The 23660-nt window shown below is 45.8% G+C and overlaps 1 protein-coding gene and 1 long non-coding RNA gene across 2 annotated transcripts in view; one reads left to right on the forward strand and one right to left on the reverse strand.

Moving 5' to 3' along the window:
• Positions 1 to 23660, reverse strand: part of SIL1 (SIL1 nucleotide exchange factor) — a 257546-nt gene that overhangs the window by 116447 nt on the left and 117439 nt on the right. The gene's annotated exons all lie outside the window — the stretch shown is intronic.
• On the forward strand, positions 1560 to 22943 carry LOC120370509. The gene is made up of 3 exons (XR_005583776.1): positions 1560 to 1655; positions 21874 to 21960; positions 22809 to 22943. It is a non-coding gene; the product is annotated as an uncharacterized LOC120370509 (long non-coding RNA).

Consider the following 23660-nt stretch of genomic DNA (forward strand, 5'->3'; position numbering starts at 1 on the left):
CTCCTCTGAGCTATGTTGCATACCCCCTAGCTGTATCTAAGGTTCTAGACCACTGGCTCCCAAATTTTTTATGTTGCGGCCCCCCCACTCAATTATCTGTGTCCCATTCCCCGCCCCCCGCCAGGGCCAGGGCCAGGGGTGGAGCCGGAACCAGGGCCAGAGCCAGGAACAGAGCTGGGGGTAGAGATCAATGGTTCCATGTCTAGTTGGCAGCTGGTATCAAGTGGAGTGCCCCAAGGGTCGGTACTAGGGCCGGTTTTGTTCAATATCTTCATTAACGATCTGGAGGATGGTGTGGACTGCACCCTTAGCAAGTCTGCAGATGACACTAAACTGGGAGGAGTGGTTGATACGATGGAGGGTAGGGATAGGATACAGAGGGACCTAGACAAATTAGAGGATTGGGCCAAAAGAAATATGATGAGGTTCAACAAGGACAAGTGCAGAGTCCTGCACTTAGGACGGAAGAATCCCATGCACTGCTACAGACTAGGGACCGAATGGCTGGGCAGCAGTTCTGCAGAAAAGGACCTAGGGGTTACGGTGGACGAAAAGCTGAATATGAGTCAACAGTGTGCCCTTGTTGCCAAGAAGGCTAATGGCATTTTGGGTTGTATAAGTAGGGGCATTTCCAGCAGATCAAGGGATGTGATCATTCCCCTCTATTCAGCACTGGTGAGGCCTCATTTGGAGTACTGTGTCCAGTTTTGGGCCCCACACTACAAGAAGGATGTGGAGAGAGTCCAGCGGAGGGCAACAAAAATGATTAGGGGGCTGGAGCACATGACTTATGAGGAGAGGCTGAGGGAACTGAGATTGTTTAGCCTGCAGAAGAGAAGAATGAGGGGGGATTTGATAGCTGCTTTCAACTACCTGAAAGGGGGTTCCAAAGAGGATGGATCTAGACTGTTCTCAGTGGTAGAAGATGACAGAACAAGGAGTAATGGTCTCAAGTTGCAGAGGGGGAGGTTTAGGTTGGACATTAGGAAAAACTTTTTCACTAGTAGGGTGGTGAAGAACTGGAATGGGTTACCTAGGGAGGTGGTGGAATCTCCTTCCTTAGAGGTTTTTAAGGTCAGGCTTGACAAAGCCCTGGCTGGGATGATTTAGTTGGGGATTGGTCCTGCTTTGAGCAGGGGGTTGGACTAGATGACCTCCTGAGGTCCCTTCCAACCCTGAGATTCTATGATTCTATGATAGAGCAGAGTGTGTAGCACTCCCTCCCCATGCCCCCTGGGGCCTGGCCCAGGCCCCAGCTTGCCCCCACAAATGTTCCTCTTTGCCCCCCTAGGGGGATGCACCCCACAATTTGGGGACCACTATTCTAGACCTATATATTGACTATCCAGATAATGAGGTGCATGCACATTCCCTGGTGGTATAATCCTGTAAAATTGCCCTTCCCCCTGTCAGACTTCATCTCCAATAGGCTGAGGCTGTTGAAAGGATATGATTTTATGTGAGTGGATTGTTGTGCAACACGTTACAGATGCACGAAGAGGAAGCTTATTTCCTGTGCTTAATGCTGTGTTAGTAGGAAAACAGATGGATAGGCTTTATTCTGAAGAGGGTTGACATACACTGTGAGACTGAACTTTCTGCATAGTACATACAACGGTGAAGAGGTTGTCAAAGCACCAGCAACTTTTACAAAGGTGAGTCATATACTCCTCGGATTGTTCCTTATTTTAAACTGGAACATTTTTACATACAAAAGTGAGAGAAATGTAACAGGTACAGGTCGAGAAGAGTCAGACTATTGATAGAAAGAGGAAGCAGAAAGACTGAATCTCATTTTGCTATTCCCTGATCCTTTTCTACCCTCTCTAAGGCCTTATATATTATTTTGTTATCCTCACTAGCATTCACAACTCCTAATTTAGTCCCCTCTGAAAATTTAATTAGCATACTATTTACCATCTCTTCCAGATCATTAACGAAAATGTTTAATAAAATCAGACCTATAACTTCACTGCAGAATGCCACCAGACACCCGCTAAGTTCATAGGATCTCATTACACCTGGTTTGCAGTGCATCAGCCAATGGCTGGGCTCCTATCCAAAGCAACTGGACACTGTACCAAATATTTTACTAAAGTTCTGATGTAACTTCTATTGCAAACACTAATTTTGTAATTGTATCCACGAAGTGACCATGCTTGTCTAGCAAGATTCGTCCTTCATAAAATACATGCCATAGTTCTGTTATTCCCTAGATTTTTGTAATTTGTTACAAAAGTCACTGATAGCCTATTATACCTAAGGTTGAAAAATACCTTTTCTTTATAACCTAGTTATTTCAGTTGCTGATAAACTATCTGAAAATTCACTTTGGGAGCTGAAATCTTCCGTGCATAGTTCCTATCTGAGAGTGATTTTATTTTGAAAGTTTAAGAACTGCTTTTAAATTATGGAAGAGTGGAAAACACAAAATACTTTTGTCATTACAAAAAAATTGTAACCACCCTTAAAAAAAAAAAAGATTGAATTTGACAAATAGCTAGCTCTTAGCGAAGGATGTGATTTTTTTAAAAATCTATTTGATTTACTAAAGTTTAAAAACTACAGATCTCCCAACAGCCCCGGGTTTCTTGTGATTGTCCTCTTTGACCCCCAAAACCCCATATCTCGGTTGAAGTGGTTCCTCTCCTGCAGGGCTACCTGGGCTCAGCTCCCCAGTTCAGGCACTGCGATCCCGTGCATTAAATCACAATGCCAATCAAATTTGGCTCATTTGCCCCTTCATCTCCATCTATGATGGTGTAGATAGGCCAAACAGGAACAGCACTGTGAACAAGTGAACCATGAGCCAGGTTACAACACTCTGAGAGGTAGCCAAGCCCAGCAAGTCCCTCCAGGACAGGAGCCGCTGTAACCACTGTTGTAGGATGAGTACAAGGCAGTCTTACTCTGCAACCTCCTACCTGCGTCAGCAGCCAACCCTCCCTCCACAAGGGATAGCACCCCACACCACTACTACCTCCACCCTAACAGGGCAGCACCTTTCCCACTTTAGCTCCTTCAGATGTTGGGAGGTATGAAAATGTGTACTGAAAATACACAATTTTTTGTTAAAACATAGAGGGCCTGAATCCAATGGTAGTCACTCTATTTATTTCAGTGGGCAATGGATCAGCCCAAAGTACATATTTCAGGAGAGATGTGCTATGTATGCATTCACAGCATAGGAAAGATGCCCACGTTCATTCCAAGGATTTACTCACTTCAAAGGGCTGTGGCTATACACCAGGAAAAGCAGAGGAACTTGAACAATTCAAATTGTTCCAGATATTTTATCCTTTTCTTATTTTAAAAATTCAACAAAAATACACACAATGGCATAAAATATGCTATTAAGGTGGCATAATTAGAAACCAAAAAAAGTCAAGTAATGCAAACGTCATTAGCCTGATTTTCAGAAGCGCTGAGCACCGACAAATCCCATGGATGTCAATGAAAGTGGCATCTTTAAATAGCAGAGCATTTCCTGGCAAAAGCAACCAGACCATACTTCACATACACCAGAACAACAACAGCCATATTGGGTCAAACCAATGGTCCATCTAGCCCTTTATCCTGTCTGCTGACAGTTGACAGGGCCAGATGCTTCAGAGAGAATGAACAGAACAAGGCAATTATTGAGTGAACCATGCCCTGTTGTCCATTCCGAGCTTCCGGTAGTCAGAGGCTTAGGCTATGTCTACACTACCGCGGGATCGACACTCCGGCAATCAATGCACCGGGGTCAATTTAGTGGGTCTAGTGAGGACCTACTAAATCGACGGCAGAGCGCTCTCCAGTCAACCCCAGTACTCCGCCGGAAATGAGAGGAGTAAGGTAAATCAACGAGAGAGTGTCTCCTGTCGACCCAGCATGGTGTAGACACTGCAGTAAATTGAACTAAGCAATGTCAACTACATGTGTAACTTAGGTCAACTTTCCATGGTAGTGTAGACATAGGCTTAGAGACACCCAGAGTCTGGGGTTGCATCCCTGACCATCTCTGACTAATAGCCATTGATGGACTTATCCTCCATAAACTTACCTTATTTTTTTTTTTAATCCAGTTACATTTTTGGCCTTCACAACATTCTCTGCCAATAAATTCCACAGATTGACTGTGTGCTGTGTGAAAAAGTATTTCCTTATGTTTGTTTTAAACCTGCTGCCGAATAATTTCATTGTGTGACCCCTGGTTCTTGTGCTACATGAAGAGGTAAACAAAACTTCCTTATTCACTTTCTCCACACCAGTCATGATTTTATAGACCTCTATCATATCCTCCCCACTTTGTCATCTCTTTTCCAATCTGAACAGTCCTAGTCTTTGTAATCTCTCCTCATACAGAAGCTGTTCCATACCCCTAACCATTTTGTTGCCTTTTTCTGTACCTTTTCCAATTGTAATATATCTTTTCTGAGATGGGTCGACCAGAATTGCATACAGTATTCAAGGCGTGGACGTACCACAAATTTATATAGTGGCATTATGCTATTTTCTGTTTTATTCTATCCATTTCCTAATGGTTCCTAGCATTTTGTTCCCTTTTTGGGCTGCTGCTGCACATTGAGCGGATGTTTTCAGAGAACCATTCACAATGACTCTAAGATCTCTTACTTGCATGGTAACAGCTAATTTAGACCCCATGATTTTATATGTATGGCTGGGATTATGTTTTCCACTGTGCATTACTTTGCACTTAACACTGAATTTCATCTGACTTTTTGTTGCCCAGTATTGTGAGATCCCTTTGTAACTCCTTGCAGTGAGCTTTGAACTTAACTATCTGGAGTAATTTTGTGTCATCTGCAAACTTTGCCACCTCCCTGTTTATCCCCTTTTCCAGATCATTTATGAATACATTGAACTGCACAGAATCTCACTTATTCACACCTGTGATTTCAGTGAATTATTGAACCTTGTGAATCACTAAGAGAACAGTTCAAAAAGCCAAGCATGCTGTATCACAAAAGTTGCTTTACTTTGTTCATTTGACAATGTTCTGTAATTTAGTCTGTAAAAATAATAAAATTTAAGTAAAATGAGAGCATACTACACAACTATTTTTGCTAAACAACATTTGCGGCAAAGGAGAGAGAGAAACAATTTAAAGTGTGCAAGTTGGGAGGCATTCGGCATACCAAAGGGTGAATACATACTTGATCCAAACTGCCACTGAAGTCAATGGGAGTACCTCTACCGACTGCAATGGGATATGGCGCCTGTGGTGTGATCTGACTTTCCAAAGTGCCAGGGGGTGCATGATCCCCAGCTCTGCCCCAGGCCCTGCACCCCATTCCACCCCTTCCTCCAAGGTCCCACCCACCCAACGCTTCTTCCCATCCCCACTCCACCCTAGCCCCACCTCTTCCCACCCCCGCTCCACCCCATTCCCCCAGCGCGCTGCATCCTCGCTCCTCCCCCCTCCCTCCCAGCCTCCTGCATGCCACAAAACAGCTGACTGCGGTGGGCAAGAGGCATGAGGAGGGAGTAGGAGGTGCTGATCAGCGGGGCCTGCCAGTGGGTAGGAGGCACTGAGGGAAGTGGGGGGGGGAGCTAATGGGGGGCTGCCAGTGGATGCTGAGCACCCACCATTTTTTCCTCGGTGGGTGCTCCAGGCCAGGAGCACCCACAGAGTCAACGCCTATCAATCACACCTTTCATTAAGTTCTACTATAATGCACTATTGTCTTTCTTGTTAAATGAGAAGATTCAGAGACAGACAGACACAGAGAGAGAGCGAGAGAGAGAGATTTTGTTTACCAGTAACCAGAGCCATGTCTGCGCATTCACACTGGTGGAATCCCCCAGTGAAGACAACTTTAAAGAGGATTCTGTGAACACAGTGCCAAAGGGGCACTATGCCCCACAAGAAGGAATGCAAAGAGGCCGCTGATCATACTCTCATGGGAAACACATACCATAAAACCTACAGGACATGCAACAAATGATATATGTTGTCACTGGGATTTCATATTTTTGCATTACCTGACTTTTCTGATTGTAACTGTCACCTTAATCGTTGCATTAATGGAAATTTATTTAAACACAGTCCATCAGACTATGCCTCAAATACTTGTTCACCTGGAAAGGTTTTTAAACTAACCCTTTTGTTCTGGTGGCATCTAAGAGACCTTCTCCTCTGTAATTTGTTTTCCCCAATAGATATAATGAAAATGTTTTTTAAAAGATTTCAAAATCAAATCTACCAGTCAGTAATTTGATCTGCAGCAAACAGAGAACAAAGGATTGCAAGCAAAGTGCTTTTCAATACAGCATACTTAATTACACATGCAAATGCGTCAGCTAAATTTGGGCACTCTGTTGGACAACTAATTATGTTGAAAACACAACTGCCAGCTTAATAGACCACACTGTTCTCCCAATTCCCCAAGCTGTTTCTCCTTTCTAGACTGGCCTGCAATTGCAGGGGGGAAGGGGAAGGAGGGGGGTTGTTTGCTTATTTAAATATGCACGATACAGGTATTGGCCTCTCTGTCTGCTTATGGCTCAGTAAGACCAACATTTATCATCCTTCCTTGCCAAAGCATCTCTGGCTGCCCTTCTTGGCTTTGTCTCTTCTCTTCCTCAGGCAGTCAGTGAAGCCTACAATGATATATGATGGATCCTTTGAATGAGAAGAAACTATGAACAAAAACTGCTCTAGAATGCGCCTTGGGTTCTACTTACACCTCCACCACCCTCTCTCTGCCTGTGAGGCCAGCACCGACGTTCAATTTGCCCATTTCTCCCACAACATCTCCTTCCTCGCTTTTCCTGGTCAGTAACACCCACAATGCTCTCCTCATTTAAATTCATAGCACAATAATCATGGACCCCGCTCAGCTGTATACTGTTGTGAGCATTACAAAACACCTCGTGCCTTATCCTACAGTATTTATACTGCCGATACAGGAGCCACCGCATGGAACAATGTGATGCCATGCAAACAGCCCCGCTGGAAGACAGAGTTGAGCAATTTGCAGTTGATGGTGACAGTCACGCATCACCTTGACATAGTTGAGCACTACTTCTGGGCCTGGGAAACAAGCACTGACTGGTGGGACCACATCATTATGCAGCTATGGGATGACGAGCAGTAGCTGCAGAACTTTCAAATGCATAAGGCCACTTTCCAGGAACTGAAGTGCAGCGATACTAAAATAAGAGCTAATCTGACAGTGGAGAAGCAAGTGGTGATAGCTCTGTGGAAGCTTGCAACACTAGACTGCTACCATTCAGTGGGGAATCAATTTGGAGTAGGTAAATCTACCGCGGGATCTGTTGTGATCAAAGTGTGCAGGGCCATCAATAGACTTCTGCTCAGAAGGGTAGTGATTCTGGGCAACGTGCAGGACGTAGTGGATGGTTTTGCCGCGATGGGGCTATAGATGGAACGCATGTCCCTATCTTGGCACCAGACCATCTTGCCAAAGAGCACATAAACCGAAAGGGATACTTCTCAATGGTATTGCAAGCACTGGTGGATCACAGAGGCTGTTTCACTGACATCAACGTGGGATGGTCGGGAAAGGTGCATGACACGCGCATCTTTAGGAACTCCAGTCTGTTCAGAAAGCTGCAAGCAGGGACTTTCTTTCCAGACTGCAAAATAACCATTGTTGATGTTGAAATGCCAGTCGTGATCCTGGGAGATCCAGCCTACCCCTTGCTCCCATAGCTCATGAAGCTGTACACAGGCAGCCTGGAGAGTAGTAAGGACCAGTTCAACCATAGGCTGAGCAAGTAGCCCCTTTGTTATTGCTGCCTGTTTTGCGCTCCATAATATCTGTGAAACAAAGGGAGACAAGTTTCCGGTGTGGTGGGGGGTTGAACCAGACAACCTGGCAGCCAATTTTGAGCAGCCAGATACCAGAGCATTAAGAAGAGCACACTGGGTGGCTCTGCGTCTCCATGAGGCTTTGAAAACCAGTTTCAGCAGTGAGTCAGAGTAATGTTACACTTATCTGTGTTGTTCCTTACTAAATGTCCCTTTCATTGCATTTTCTCTCCCGTAAACTCCATCCCCACTAACCACCATGTGTTGAATCAATAAAGAGCCTTTTCTCCTCGATCTGTTTTTTATTATGCACACAAACACACAGAGACAGCAAAGAAAAGTAAGATAACCTGGGGCAAAAGGGTTGATAAACCAAGGTGGGGGTGGGAAGAAACATGGACAGCTTGCTTACTGATGCATTGCAATAACAATCAAAGGAATCGGCACCTTCTGGTTCTTGCACTCAAACACCAGGGGAGGGTACAAGGGATACTGAACTTTCCCCCCTCTTCCCCCCACCCCACCTCATAGAAAGTTTGGGGGAGGAGGATGTGGAACTTGGCGATGACGACAGTAGGTTCAGCATAGGCTGTGGAGGGACTTTCTTGAACCTCAACCAGATGCCTCAACATGTCATAATCCACAGCATCTCCTCCTGCATTGAACACTCTTGTTCCCTGCATGCTCTCCTGCCCTCCCTGTCCATGTCCAGGTTCTCAGACAGTATAATCCTCCATGCTCTTGTCACTCTCGGAGGCACACATTAACTCATTGAACATGTCCTCCCAACTCTTCTTTTTCCACCTTCTAATCTGGGAAAGTCTCTATCCCGGTGTGGAGGATGCATTGACGGACGAGGTTTCAATTGCAAGGAATACAAAGCACAAGGGTAGCATGGACAGTGCATACATTATTTCTGGTGCAAAATTAATTCTTTTTATAAAAAACAAACAAACAATCAGCAGGGATAGCTCAGTGGTTTGAGCATTGGCCTGCTAAACCCAGGGTTGTGAGTTCAATCCTTGAGGAGGCCACTTAGGGATCTGGGGCAAAAATTGGTCCTGCTAGTGAAGGCAGGGGGCTGGACTTGATGACCTTTCAAGGTCCCTTCCAGTTCTAGGAGATTGGTATATCTCCAATTATTACCTTTTACCCCTCAATACTGCAAGCCAAAACATAACCACAATATCTGGCTACTGCAAGAGTCAGTTTGTTGCTCCAGCCATGGTGAGTAAGGTCATGAGGCATGGGCGAGAGATCTTGTGCTACAGCTTTTCTGAAGACATCCTTGGGATCACTGGCTGGAACTTAGAAAAAGCCCCCTTTCCCCTAGCAACCTGGAGGGTGCTTGAGGACAGGCACCAGAGTAAAGCCCCCAAACAGTTTATTTTTTACAAAAGTGGCACCAGGTTGGGAGTAGGGAGACAAACAGGAAGCTGCCCCCCCCTTTTTTAAAATGCTGGTTGCAATACACGGTGATCCCTTCCAACCAAAACCAGGCATGTTTGGGAAAGCATGGTTGTGTGACCGAGATTTAACCAAATAGGAGTGGATTAGTTGTTGAACTGTTTGCAATTTAAGGGCTAGCATTGAAAAGTTCCCATTTTCCCTAGGTGACCATATGTGCTATCACTATCCTGAGGGTAAGAGAGATGGCAAGGAAGTAGATGCTGCAAGCGTGTGGGTACAGAACCGGTCCTTATGCTGCAATGCTGTGTGCCACAATGATGCCAGCAGAGTTAATACTGGAGTGGCACAGGAAGTGTCCTAATGTGGTGGATGAAATAAGGCAGTCCTTTCCAGAAACTAGGAATTGAGGGGAGACGGTTGGGAGATGTCCAGTCACTCTCCACGCCAAATTTAAACATTGAGAGGGAGGACAACAGGATAAGAATGGATATAGCCAGAGGGAGGGGTTTGGAGGTAATGAAGAGGGGGGGGGATGGATACTAGACCAATAGGTCATACTGGTGGTACTGAGTCCCTACCAAATTGGGTAACAAAGGTGAGAGAAGCCAAACAGCAAAAATTAGGATGTTTGTTCACCAATGCGAGAAGCCTAGGTAACAAAATGGAGGAATTGGAGCTCCTGGTCCGAGAATTGAAACCGGATATCGTAGAAATAACCGAAACATGGTGGAACGGTAGTCACGACTGGAGTACAGGTATGGAAGGGTATATGCTGTTTAGGAAAGACCGAAACAAAGGTAAAGGTGGGGGAGTCGCATTGTATGTCAATAATGAGGTAAACTGTAATGAAATAACTAGTAATGGAATGGATAATACAGAGTCTGTTTGGGAAATGGTCACATTAGTGAAGAAAACTACTAGAGCCTCCCCTGGGATAGTGATTGGGGTGTGCTATAGACCGCCGGGATCTAGCCTGGATATGGATAGAGAACTCTTTCATGTTTTTAAGGAGGTAAATACTAATAGGAACTGTATGATCATGGGAGACTTTAACTTCCCGGATATAGATTGGGGAACAAATGCTAGTAATAATAATAGGGCTCAGCTTTTCCTAGACGTGATAGCTGATTAATTCCTTCATCAAGTAGTAGCTGAACCGACGAGGGGGGATGCCATTTTAGATTTGGTTTTGGTGAGTAGTGAGGACCTTGTTGAAGAAATGGTTGTAGGGGACAACCTTGGCTCGAGTGATCATGAGCTAATTCGGTTCAAAATAAACGGAAGGATAAACAATTGCATCTGAGACTAAGGTTTACGATTTCAAAAGGGCTAACTTTACGAAATTAAGGCGACTAGTTAGGGAAGTGGATTGGACTAACATATTTAGGGATTTAAAGGCGGAAGATGCCTGGGATTATTTCAGGTTGAAGTTGCAGGAGCTGTCAGAGGCCTGTATCCCGAGAAAGGGAAAACGGTTCGTAGGTAGCAGTTTTAGACCGAGCTGGATGAGCAAGCGTCTCACAGGGGTGATTAAGAAAAAACAGAAAGCGTACAGGGAGTGGAAGATGGGAGGGATCAGCAAAGAAACCTACCTTATTGAGGTCAGGGAGTGTAGGGATGCAGTGAGAAAAGCCAAAAGCCGGGTAGAGATGGACCTTGCGAAGGGAATTAATACCAATAGTAAAAGGTTTTTTAGCCATATAAATAGTTTTCTTCCTAAGAAAGAAGAAGTGGGACCGCTTAAAACTGTAAACGGAGTGGAGATCAAGGATAAGCTAGGCATGGCACAATATCTAAACGAATATTTTGCCTCGGTCTTTAATAAGGATAATGAAGGGCTTAGGAATAGTGGCAGAGAGACTTATGGGAATGAAGGTACGGGGTTGGAAATTACAGTATCCGAGGTAGAAGCCAAATTTGAACAGCTTAACGGTAGTAAATCAGGCGGCCCGGATAATCTTCATCCTAGAATATTAAAGGAATTGGCGAGTGAAATTGCAAGCCCGTTAGCGATAATTTTTAATGAATCTCTGAACTCGGGGGTTGTACCATTTGACTGGAGATTAGCTAATATAGTTCCTATTTTCAAGAAGGGGAAAAAAAGTGACCCAGGTAACTACAGGCCTGTTAGTTTAACATCTGTAGTATGCAAAGTCATGGAAAGAATATTAAAGGAGAGAGTAGTTACGGACCTTGAGGTCAATGGCAATTGGGACAAATTACAACATGGTTTTACGAAAGGTAGATCGTGCCAAACCAACCTGATCTCCTTCTTTGAGAAAGTAACAGACTTTTTAGACAAGGGAAATGCAGTGGATCTAATATATCTTGATTTCAGTAAGGCGTTTGATACGGTACCGCATGAAGAATTACTGGTTAAATTGGAAAAGATGGGGATTGAAATGAAAATCCAGAGGTGGATAAGGAACTGGTTAAAGGGGAGACTGCAGCGGGTCGTATTGAAAGGTGATCTGTCGGGTTGGAGGGAGGTTACCAGTGGAGTTCCTCAAGGTTCGGTTTTGGGTCCGATCTTATTCAATCTATTTATCACTGACCTCGGAACCAAAAGTAGGAGTGGGCTGATAAAGTTTGCGGATGACACGAAGTTGGGAGGTATTGCCAATTCGGAGAAGGATCGGGATATCCTCCAGGGAGATTTGGATGACCTTGTAAACTGGAGTATTAGTAATAGGATGAAATTCAATAGTGAGAAGTGTAAGGTTATGCATTTAGGGATGACTAACAGGAATTTTAGTTATAAGCTGGGGACGCACCAGTTGGAAGTAACGGAAGAGGAGAAGGACCTCGGAGGCCTGGTTGATCGCAGGATGACTATGAGTCGGCAATGTGATGTGACCGTTAAAAAAGCTAATGCGGTCTTGGGATGCATTAGGCGAGGTATTTCTAGTAGAGATAAGGAGGTGCTAGTCCCGTTATACAAGGCGTTGGTGAGACCTCATTTGGAGTACTGTGTGCAGTTTTGGTCTCCCATGTTTAAGAAGGATGAATTCAAACTGGAACGGGTACAAAGAAGGGCCACTAGAATGATCCAAGGAATGGAAAGCCTGTCGTATGAAAGGAGACTTGAGGAGCTCGGTTTGTTTTCCTTAACCAAAAGAAGGTTGAGAGGAGATATGATTGCTCTCTTTCAATATATCAGAGGGATAAATACCAGGGAGGGAGAGGAATTATTTCAGCTCAGTACTAATGTGGACACGAGAACAAATGGATATAAATTGGCGGTCGGGAAGTTTAGGCTTGAAATTAGACGAAGGTTTCTAACCATCAGGGGAGTGAAATTCTGGAACAGCCTACCGAGGGAAACAGTGGGGGCGAAGGACCTCTCTGGCTTTAAGTTTAAGCTTGATAAGTTTATGGAGGGAATGGTTTGATAGGATAACACTATTTAGTCAATAGGTCAATAACGTGCCGCCACTGGTAATTAGTACCGAGGGTCAATGTTGGGATATTGAAAGTCTTTTTCCCGAGTGTCTGGCTGGAGAGTCTTGCCTGCATGCTCGAGGTTCAGCTGATCGCCATATTTGGGGTCGGGAAGGAATTTTCCTCCAGGGTAGATTGGCAGTGGCCCTGGAGGTTTTTCGCCTTCCTCCGCAGCATGGGGCAGGGGTCACTTGCTGGACGATTACCTGCTACTTGAAGTCTTTAAACCAGGATTTGGGGACTGCAACAGCTGAGTCAAGGGAGAGAATTATTTCAAGAGTGGATGGGTCAGCTTTTGTGGCCTGCATTTTGCGGGAGGTCAGACTAGATGATCATAATGGTCCCTTCTGATCTTAAGTTCTATGATTCTACCTCCATGAACGCTTCCTAGAGATCTCCACGGAGGATTCCTGGGCCATCCCCGTGTACATAAACAGTCTTTTTTGGAGAGCACCTTTGCGTAGCTGGAGTGGCCACCAATACCCACTGAACCTACTTTTTTGTTCAGATTAAACATTAAAAATAATAGCATGAAACCCCTACAGCTTGATTGGAAATGTGTATTCACCAGGGATGCCTTCCCTAGCATCATGCTCCGCCACCAACTGGTCCTGTGAAAGGATGGGCTCCAGGGTTAAAACACAGTTCTTGGCTGTCGGAGAGAATGGATCCTCCACTTGCCTGCCTCACATTCTCCTCCTTTTCCTCGTCAACAATAATCGAGGTCGCCTGAGGCTTCTGGGAGGTATCCATAGAGCATTTTGGGGTAGTGGTGGGGTCGCCGCCGAGAATCACATACAGCTCCTCATAAAAGTGGCATGTTTGTGGGTCAGAAACAGAATGACTGTTCGCCTCCCTTGTCTTCTGGTACGCTTGCCAAAGTTCCTTTATTTTCATGCGGCACTGATGCGTGTCCCTGGTGTAGTCCTCCTCCCCCATGCCCCACATTTCTTCTGCTGAATCGGAGCTCTGCCTGCACAGACTTCTCCCCACATAGCAATAAGATCCACCACCTGCTGTGTACTCCATGCTGAAGCATGTTTGTGGCCTTGAGTCTCCATGATCAGCTGGACTGGCGAACTCTCCACGCTGATCAAACAGGAAATGAAAATTCAAAAGTTCCCGGGGCTTTAACAGGGGAGCAGCTGTTTCTTGTGCACCTGGCTGACGTACAGATGAGTTGAAAGTGCTCTCCAGAGCAGTAACAGCGGAGCACCGTGGGACTCATTCTGGAGGCCAATGAATTTGAACTACACAACACAATGTCTACACTACCCCATGTTGACCCATGGATGTCAAATCAAGAGCTACGTCTCTCGCAGAGGTGGAGTACAGAAGTCGACTTTACAGATCACTTAGGTCGGCGGAAGGGACTCAATAGTGTAGACACATACACTATTAAATCGACCTAACATGGCTTATCTTGATCTAACTTTGTAGTGTGTAGACTACGTCTTAGAGTGAAAACAGAAACTATACCAGCAAAAAGCAGCATGGAGAAGAGATCTATGGTGCAGAGATCTATGGTTACTGCACCTTGTGCAGTAACTGACGTTCTTCGAGATGAGTGTCCCTGTGGGTGATCCACTCTAGGTGTTGGTGCGCCCCTGCGCCTTTGATCGGAGATTTCTGCAGCAGTACTCGTACCAGCCACGCATGCTCAGAGCCTGCCCCCCGCTCTGAGTATACCTCTAGTGAGCATGCACGGCCGGTTCCCTCAGTTCTTTCTCTACAATGGAGGCTACCCGAACGCGAAGTAGAGGGGAGGCGGGTGGGTAGTGGAGCACCCACAGGGACACTCATCTTGAAGAACGTCAGTTACTGCACAAGGTGAGTAACCTCCTCTTCGAGAGAGAGATGTCCCTGTGGGTGCTCCACTCTAGGTGACTTTGAAGCAGTGTATCTCAAGGAGGTAGGGACTTCGGATCTGGCAGGAATGCAGTAGATAATACTGCCCTGCCTAATCGAGTGTCAGAGAGCGGGCCCTGTGTAAGGGCATAGTGTTTGACAAATGTGTGCTTGGAGGACCAAGTGGCTGCTCTACAAATGTCAGTCAATGGTACTTTACGTAAGAAGGCTACAGAGGTAGATACAGATCTAGTGGAATGTGTTCTGATCAATGCTGGAGGTGTAATGTTTTTTATCTGATAGCAGAGTCGTATGCAATCAGAGATCCAGTTTGAAAGTCTCTGGGTAGAGATAGGCATGCCTTTGGAGCGCTCCGCGATGGAGACAAAGAGTCTAGGAGAGTTTCTGAAGGGTTTGGTTTTGTCCAAATAGAAGGGTAAGGCCCTGCGCACATCAAGTGTGTGCACTGTGGCTTCGAAGGAGTTTGCATGTGGTTTCGGAAAGAACGTTGGTAGATGTATTGGTTCATTGATGTGAAATGAAGCGTGAACTTTTGGAAGGAATTTTGGGTGTAGGCGTAGAGTAACTTTGTCCTTGAAGAAGAGCGTATATGGTGGATCTGCCATAAGTGCTGCTATCTCGCCTGCCCGTCTGGTGGAGGTAATGGCCACCAAAAAGGCTGTTTTCATCGAGAGGTGCAAGAGGAAGCAGGTGGCTAAGGGCTCAAAGGGTTGATGAGTTGTGACGGAGCAATTCTGGCGGGACCCAACTGAGAGTGCCAAATCAGGACCAATTGCTCAAACAGGGCAGTCACAGCCCTAGGCTGGGGTTTTTCCACCTCTAAGGCAAACCAAACCAGCCAGACAAAAAGGACTTTGGTCTCACCCCACTGGCTAACCACAAGTCACACAAGCAATTTCCTTAGACACTCCAGTCTCCCAGTATCACCACCAGTGCACTCGTCCTGGGGAGGAATGGTTATGAAAACCAACACCCCAATAAAAGGAAAAGGTTCTCTCGATCCCAAAGGACCAAGCCCCAGACCCAGGTCAATATACACATCAGATCTTACCCACAAATCACGCTGTTGCCAATCCTTTAGAATCTAAAATCTAAAGGTTTATTTACAAATGGAAAAAGGTAGAGATGAGAGGTAGAATTGGTTAAATGGAATCAATTACATACAGTAATGGCAAAGTTCTTAGTTCAGGCTTGCAGCAGTGCTGGAGTAAACTGCAGGTTCAGATTGAGTCTCTGGAGAACATCCCCCGCTGGGATGGGTCGGTCAGTCCTTTTGTGCAGAGCCTTAGTTTGTGGCAAAGTCCCTCCAGAGGTATGAAGCAGGATTGAAGACCAGATGGAGATGATGCATCAGCCTTATATAGACTTTTCCAGGTGTAAGAATCTCTTTGTCCACACTGTGGAAAATTACAGCAAAAATGGAGTCTGCAGTCACATGGACAAGTTTCTGCATACTTTGCTGAGTCACAAGGCGTTTCTGCCTTCTCTCCATGGGTCAATTGTGTAGCTGATGGTCCTTAATGGGCCATCAAGCCAGCTAGGCAGGGCTAACACCAGCTTGTCTGGGATATTTCCCAGAAGCAGAGCATAATACAAAATACAGATAGTACAGAGCCAATACTTATAACTTCAACTACAAAATGATACACAGACATACAGACAGCATAATCATAACCAGCAACCCAGAACCTGGTCTTAGTCACCTTATATGACCCCCTTTACTTAAGATTTGGTGCCTCTATAGGACCTTGGTTGCAACCCATGTTCTATATGGTCCCAATTTATATCAATAACGTCACACCCCCAACGCAAAATTGATGCGGGAAGGGATGACAAAACATCGCTGACTCCATCCCAAGAGCCCCCTTTCCTTGGGTCTGTCTCACTACAGCTAGTGTTGGGCTAGAGGCCGTACCAGTGTATAACCGAAATGGTTTATCAAAGTCATGTTCAATAACATGAATGTATCTCTTTACAAACTCAAGGTATAACTTGATTAGCTTTTGCAGCATGGTTCCTGTATGTTTCATGTGATCTTGCCAAGAGCTAAAGAAAACAGCTACTTTATCCATACCAGCTCTGGCCAATGTCTTGAACCCAATTAACATTAAACCAATGTAGATATTGATGTTGTTCATAGTACAGGAATCTTGGCATTTAGCCATGAAAGCAATATGGTAGTGTGCCTCAGTTTCCCCTTTCATACAGCACATCAGGTCTGGAATGTAATTTTCCCCTGTGAAAAGTTCCAACACTGTTTAAAGGCATTAACTGTGAAACATCAGTATAGCAAGGCCCTTTAACATAAAGTGTGTTTTCATGTATTCCTTTCAACATGTTCCAGGGATTTTCCAAAAGATTAGGCACATTGTACATTGTTACAGTTCTTGGCAATAGCAACACATTAGTTACAAAAATTAGCATTAGCAATAACAACACATTCATTGCAAGTGTCCATTTACAATCATGTTTGTCATGCCCCACCCTTGGCTCAATACCATTGGAGTTTGGGCATTTTAGGGTTAACCTGTGGCTTCCCTTTGCAAAATTTAGTCTTCTCTTTCCTTCTTGTTCTTCAGGATTAAACCCTGAATTCTCTTGCTTAACAGAATTCACTGGCTGATGGGGTGGGCCCTCTGTGCTAACAGCTATTAGCAAGTCTTTCTTCCCCCTGCCAGCCAAGTAATTCGCATTAACACAGACACTAGCTTTTAACTCTTTAGCTGCTATGGATTCCAAGGCTGGACTTGGTCTTACAGAGATACCACACCAATTCTAAGAGTCTGAGGGTGAGAGCTGACTTGCTCTCCCCTGCCTCCTCAAGCATTCAGCCATACAACTGTTCTGCTCTGAAACACCAGTAACTGAATCTGTCCTCAGACCCTGAAGCACAGACTGCTCACTTACAGATTCAGCATGGAGACATTCCTGTCCCAACACCATTGTCTCCCCAACAAGCTGGCCACATACAGCCAGGTGGTTATAGGGCTGTTCAACTTCCTTAACAGCTTCTACTCCATCTGAGACCTTTTCAAAGCTGCCCACACTGGATCTCTCAAAAGGAAAGTCAGTGGATCCATTCACAACCGAAAATTTCTGGCTGTTAGGAACTGAAACTTTCTTGATTAAATCACTTTTACACCCTTCAGTTGCAGTAAACTGCTTGCACAGGCTACCATGAGGATTCCTTTCCCTAGGAGCTTCTCTAAGCAGCAATTCACCCCTCTCAGAAATTCTGCCCTTCCCCTCTTCACCTAGGGCTTGCTCTAAAGGAACACTTCCCTGAGCAACCACAGACGCTTTCTGGGTCTCACTTACATTTAGAATCACTTCAGGCCCAACAGGCGGATTCCTACACAATCCCCTTTTAGGCACACCTACAGACTTTCTAGATAACAGGTCAGAAGCAGTCTCCTTCCCTTGGCCATGAACAAGTTCAGGAATCTTTTCCTTCTTGCTAGAAGTTGTCAAACTGTCAGTAGGTAACACAATTAAATCACCTTCCTGCTCTCCTTGTGCCCTGGCTAGGGTATCACCCTGACCAGACAGAGTTGCTGCACCCTTTTCCAACCACACATTAGCAACTGGCAAACTACAAGCACCAGAATTGTCTGTTCTCTGGGATTTTGCTAAGACACTAACTGGATGCAACCTAGTTACAGTGCCATTCTCCCCAGCAGACACAAACTCAGGACCATTCCCTTCCTGGGCTTTAGCTGTATTTACAACCAACTCCGAGACAACTGAATCACCCTCAACCATCACAGGCTGAAAGGCCCCTTCTGTTTGCTCCACAGACACAGAAGAGCTGGAGACACATTCTCCTTCACCAGGCACACAGCTTGGGATTTCATTTCCCTTGCCCCAGCACACATGGCTGTTCACAGACAACTGCTTGGAGACGGAGATAGCTTCCTTCATAGGCAAGTCAATACCCCTGACAGAGACAGGCACATTCCCTCCACTGTCACATTTCTCCACACAGGAAACAGGTAAGGGACAGGGACACTCATCTTCCACTATCCCTCCCTTCCCAAACTGCTGATTAGACAAAGCCATCAGCTCACAAGGCTGCCTAGGCTCCTCCAAACTTTCCCTACCAGGCACATTGCCACTCCCAATGGATAAGCTGCTGCTTTTTTCACTACACTGAGCTACTTTCAGCAAATCACAGTTACCCATTTCAGGTTTACTTTTACAAGCTGCACTAGCCAACAATTCATTACCCATTACAAATTTACCCTCTCCTTCCTCAGTTAGGGCTTTAACCTGACCATCTACTTTAATCTGCTCCTGAGAAACATTTTCCTCATCCATGAGATCTTTCTGCTCTTGATCTAACTTCAGATTCACTTCTGAGACATCAGACAGACATTCAGAAACTTCATTCCCAGACACACTGCTTATTTGCACAGACAAACAGCTATTTCCCACCAGGTTAGAATCCCCCTCTCCATAGCCATAGCAAAACGGGTTAAACACAGAGAACTGTCCAGAGTAATACCACATATCAACACAGTTATAAACTGGATTTTCCAGAGGATACAGTCTCTGCCGTTCTTCCATTGCTTTTTTGACTTGGAGCTGGAGTCTAGCAGTTTCTTGTTGCATCTTGTGAGTCTCCTGTTGCATTTTGTGAGTCTCCTCCCTCAGCAGCCAGCAGTTCCAGACGTCCCTTACAAGCTTTTTCTTCTCTCTCTCAGCCGCCTCTCTCTTTCTCTCCGCTGCCTCTCTCTTTCTCTCCGCTGCCTCTTTCTCCAGCTGGGCCAAGGCTTGCTTCTCTTCCATTCGAATTTCTGCCAGTTCTTGCTCATAATCAAACCGCAGGCTGTCTCTCAAGGTTTGCCGTTTCCTTGCTTTTCCTGATGCGTTCTGTCTCATGGTCACTGATCTTTAACCAACCAAACTCTCAATCCCAAATTTAAAATTTGGATAGCGTGGGGTTCTGACCCAAAGCTTAATTGACCTGGTTCTGTGGATCCAAGCACGACTACGCCACTGTGACGGAGCGATTCTGGCGGGACCCAACTGAGAGTGCCAAATCAGGACCAATTGCTCAAACAGGGCAGTCACAGCCCTAGGCTGGGGTTTCTCCACCTCTAAGGCAAACCAAACCAGCCAGACAAAAAGGACTTTGGTCTCACCCCACTGGCTAACCACAAGTCACACAAGCAATTTCCTTAGACACTCCAGTCTCCCAGTATCACCACCAGTGCACTCGTCCTGGGGAGGAATGGTTATGAAAACCAACACCCCAATAAAAGGAAAAGGTTCTCTCGATCCCAAAGGACCAAGCCCCAGACCCAGGTCAATATACACATCAGATCTTACCCACAAATCACGCTGTTGCCAATCCTTTAGAATCTAAAATCTAAAGGTTTATTTACAAAGGGAAAAAGGTAGAGATGAGAGGTAGAATTGGTTAAATGGAATCAATTACATACAGTAATGGCAAAGTTCTTAGTTCAGGCTTGCAGCAGTGCTGGAGTAAACTGCAGGTTCAGATTGAGTCTCTGGAGAACATCCCCCGCTGGGATGGGTCGGTCAGTCCTTTTGTGCAGAGCCTTAGTTTGTGGCAAAGTCCCTCCAGAGGTATGAAGCAGGATTGAAGACCAGATGGAGATGATGCATCAGCCTTATATAGACTTTTCCAGGTGTAAGAATCTCTTTGTCCACACTGTGGAAAATTACAGCAAAAATGGAGTCTGCAATCACATGGACAAGTTTCTGCATACTTTGCTGAGTCACAAGGCGTGTCTGCCTTCTCTCCATGGGTCAATTGTGTAGCTGATGGTCCTTAATGGGCCATCAAGCCAGCTAGGCAGGGCTAACACCAGCTTGTCTGGGATATTTCCCAGAAGCAGAGCATAATACAAAATACAGATAGTACAGAGCCAATACTTATAACTTCAACTACAAAATGATACACAGACATATAGACAGCATAATCATAACCAGCAACCCAGAACCTGGTCTTAGTCACCTAGTATGACCCCCTTTACTTAAGATTTGGTGCCTCTATAGGACCTTGGTTGCAACCCATGTTCTATATGGTCCCAATTTATATCAATAACGTCACATGAGTTAAACAGGACAATACTAGGTGACGATCCCATGGAGGGGTAGGTGGCTCAATGACTGGATATAAGGTTTGGAGTCCCTTCAGGAAACGCTTGGTGATGGGATGAGTGAAGACAGAGGTATTGTCAACTGTACCATCAAAGGTTGTGATGGCAGCTAAGTGGACTCTGATGGAGCTGAAGGAAATGCTGGATTGCTTAATGTCCAAAAGGTAGTCGAGTATGCAGGGAAGAGGTGCCGAGGTAGGAGACAGTTGTTTAGTTGAACACCATTCTGTGAATCGTTTCCACTTTCGGAGATAGGTGACACGGGTGGATTGTGTTCTGCTGTGTAGAAGTACCCTCTGAACTTGTTCGGAACAGTCTAGTTCTTGTTGGGAGAACCATGCAGGTACCAGGCTTTGAGATGAAGCATGGAGAGATTCGGGTGAAGAAGCCGGCCGTGTTGCTGTGATAAAAGGTTCGGGATGAGAGGCAGTGAGATCAGTGGTCGAATTGACATTCTTGTGAGGGAAGGGAACCACGGTTGTCTCGGTCATGAAGGTGCGATCAAGATCACCCTGGCAAGGTCCGTTCGTATCTTTATGAGGACCCTGTTGAGCAATGGTATTGGGGGAAATGCATAAAGTAAGTCCCGGTACCATGGGATCATGAATGCGTCTCCGAGGAGGTGTTTGTCCAGTCCCGCCCTGGAGCAAAAATTGAGGCATTTCGTGTTTTTTCGCGGTTGCAAAGAGATCTATGGTTGGGTGACCCCAAGTGCGAAATATGTTGTAAATGATTCCCTCGTCTATCTCCCATTCGTGCTCCGAAGGGAAACATCTGCTTAACTCGTGGCAGTGGTGTTCATCACCCCTGGGAGATAAGCAGCTGATATGCGGATGTGGTTCGCAAGGCACCAATTCCAGAGTTTTATGGCCTCTGAGCAAAGAGAGTGGGAACGAGCCCCTCCTTGTCTGTTTACGTAGAACATGCAGGCAATGTTGTCTGTCATTATGCGTACATGCTGATTCTTGATTAGTGGAAGGAAGCGTCGGCAGGCATTCCGTATAGCTCGAAGTTCTAGAACATCTATGTGCAGGGAGGTCTCGGAAGGAGACCATAGCCCATGGACTGTTTGGTGAGAGATGTGGGCCCACCAGCCAGTGAGGGATGCATCGGTCGCCATTATCACAGTTGAGGAGGTCTGGAGGAAGGGAGAGATGCCAGCCCGGTTGTGGAGTCGAGGCTCGCTCCTATAAACTCCAGGTGCTGGGTAGGACTTAATGTGGATTTGCTTCTGTTTATTTGCAGGCCCAGGGATTGTAAGCAATCGATGGTGAGTTGTGTGAAGTGGAGGGCCTCGTCGAACGTGGAGGCCTTCAGGAGGCAATCGTCGAGGTAAGGGAATATTATGACCCCTTTTTTCCTGAGGTAGGCAGTGACTACTGCTAGGAGCTTGGAGAAAACTCGGGGGGCAGTGGAAAGGCTGAAGGGTATAACTCTGTATTGGAAATGCATTGAGCCGAGGGTAAAATGAAGAAAACGTCTGTGGGCCGGGTGGATAGTGACGTGAAAGTAGGCGTCTTGTAGGTCGAGGGCTGAAAACCAATCGTCCTGCTCCAGGGCTGGAATTATGGTGGTGAGAGTAACCATCTTGAACTTCTGCTTTTTGATAAATTTGTTGAGCCGCCTGAGGTTGAGGATCAGTCGCCATCCTCCAGTTTTCTTTTCTGTTAAGAAATAATGGGAGTAGAACCCTTTCCCCTTGTGGCATTCGGGCCCGAGTTCGATAGCCCCCAGGTGAAGGAGATGTTGTACTTCTTGCTGGAGGTGTAGCTCGTGAGAGGGGTCCCTGAATAGGAATGGGGAGGGTGGGTGGGTGGGAGGTAAGGAGAGGAAGGGGATAGAATACCCAGTTGTGATGACCTCTAGAACCCACTTGTCGGTGGTAATATTCTGCCATTGGTGCAAAAATGGCTGTAGGTGGTGTCCAAAGATAGTTGTAGGCGGTGCATAGGCTGAAGTTGGGACGATGTTTACGAGACCCTCGACCAAAGGTTCAAATCTGCTTATTAGCTGGAGGAAGTTGGGGCATCCCGGAAGAATTGAGGCGACGCCGCTGGTATCTGGATCTCTGGCTTGGTGTTGCTGTTGTTGATCCTGAGATCTTGGGAAATGCTGAGTATATGGGGGGTAGCGTGGACGGTGGTAAGGTTGATATCTGTACTGTCGCCTTCTGGTTGTAGGGGTTTGGATGCCTAAGGATTGAAGAGTTGCCCTTGAGTCCTTCATTGAGTGAAGCACCTCATTCGTGGAGGAAGCAAAGAGTTTATCACCATCAAAAGGGAGATCCTCTATGGTGCTCTGAACCTCACGGGGAAAGAGGGAAGAGGAGAGCCATGAACCTCGGCGCATGACCGCCGCCGTAGCGGTGGATCTTGCTGCGGTATTGGCTGCATCCAGAGCCGCTTGAAGAGCCGTGCGTGATATGATTTGGCCCTCGGAAACTAAAGCTGTAAACTGTTGTTTCTTCTGGTCTGGAATGTGTTCAATAAAGTCCATGAACTTGTTATAGTTTCTATGGTCATACTTTGCCAGAACTGCGTATAATTGGCAATTCGAAATTGTAAGGTTGAAGAGGAATATACTTTGCAACCCAGCAGGTCTAAGCATTTGCCTTCCTTGTTGGCTGGGGTTTGGCGGAAATACTGTTGTTTGTTCCTTTGATTGGCTGCTTCCACTACCAGTGAGTTTGGCGCAGGATGTGAGAAAAGGAATTCAGAGCCCTTAGAGGGAATGAAGTATTTACGGTCCGCTTGTTTGCAGGTAGGCTGGCTTGTGGCTGGAGCCTGCCAGATAGACTTAGCAGGTTCCAGAAGGGCTGCATTGATTGGTAATGCCAGTCTGGATGAAGAAGAGGGTTGCAGGATGTCCGTTAACTCATGTTGTTGGTCCGGTACTTCCTCTAGATTGATTCTAAGCTCGCTGGCAACCCTTTTAAAGAGATCCTGGAATTTCGAAAAATCATCTGAGGACGTTAGAGGGGAGGGAAGTAAAGCTTCTTCAGGCATTACTTCAGTTAGTACTGAGTCAGGAGC

The sequence above is a fragment of the Mauremys reevesii genome, linkage group 8 (genome assembly GCF_016161935.1).
Source record: "Mauremys reevesii isolate NIE-2019 linkage group 8, ASM1616193v1, whole genome shotgun sequence".
NCBI lineage: Eukaryota > Metazoa > Chordata > Testudines > Geoemydidae > Mauremys > Mauremys reevesii.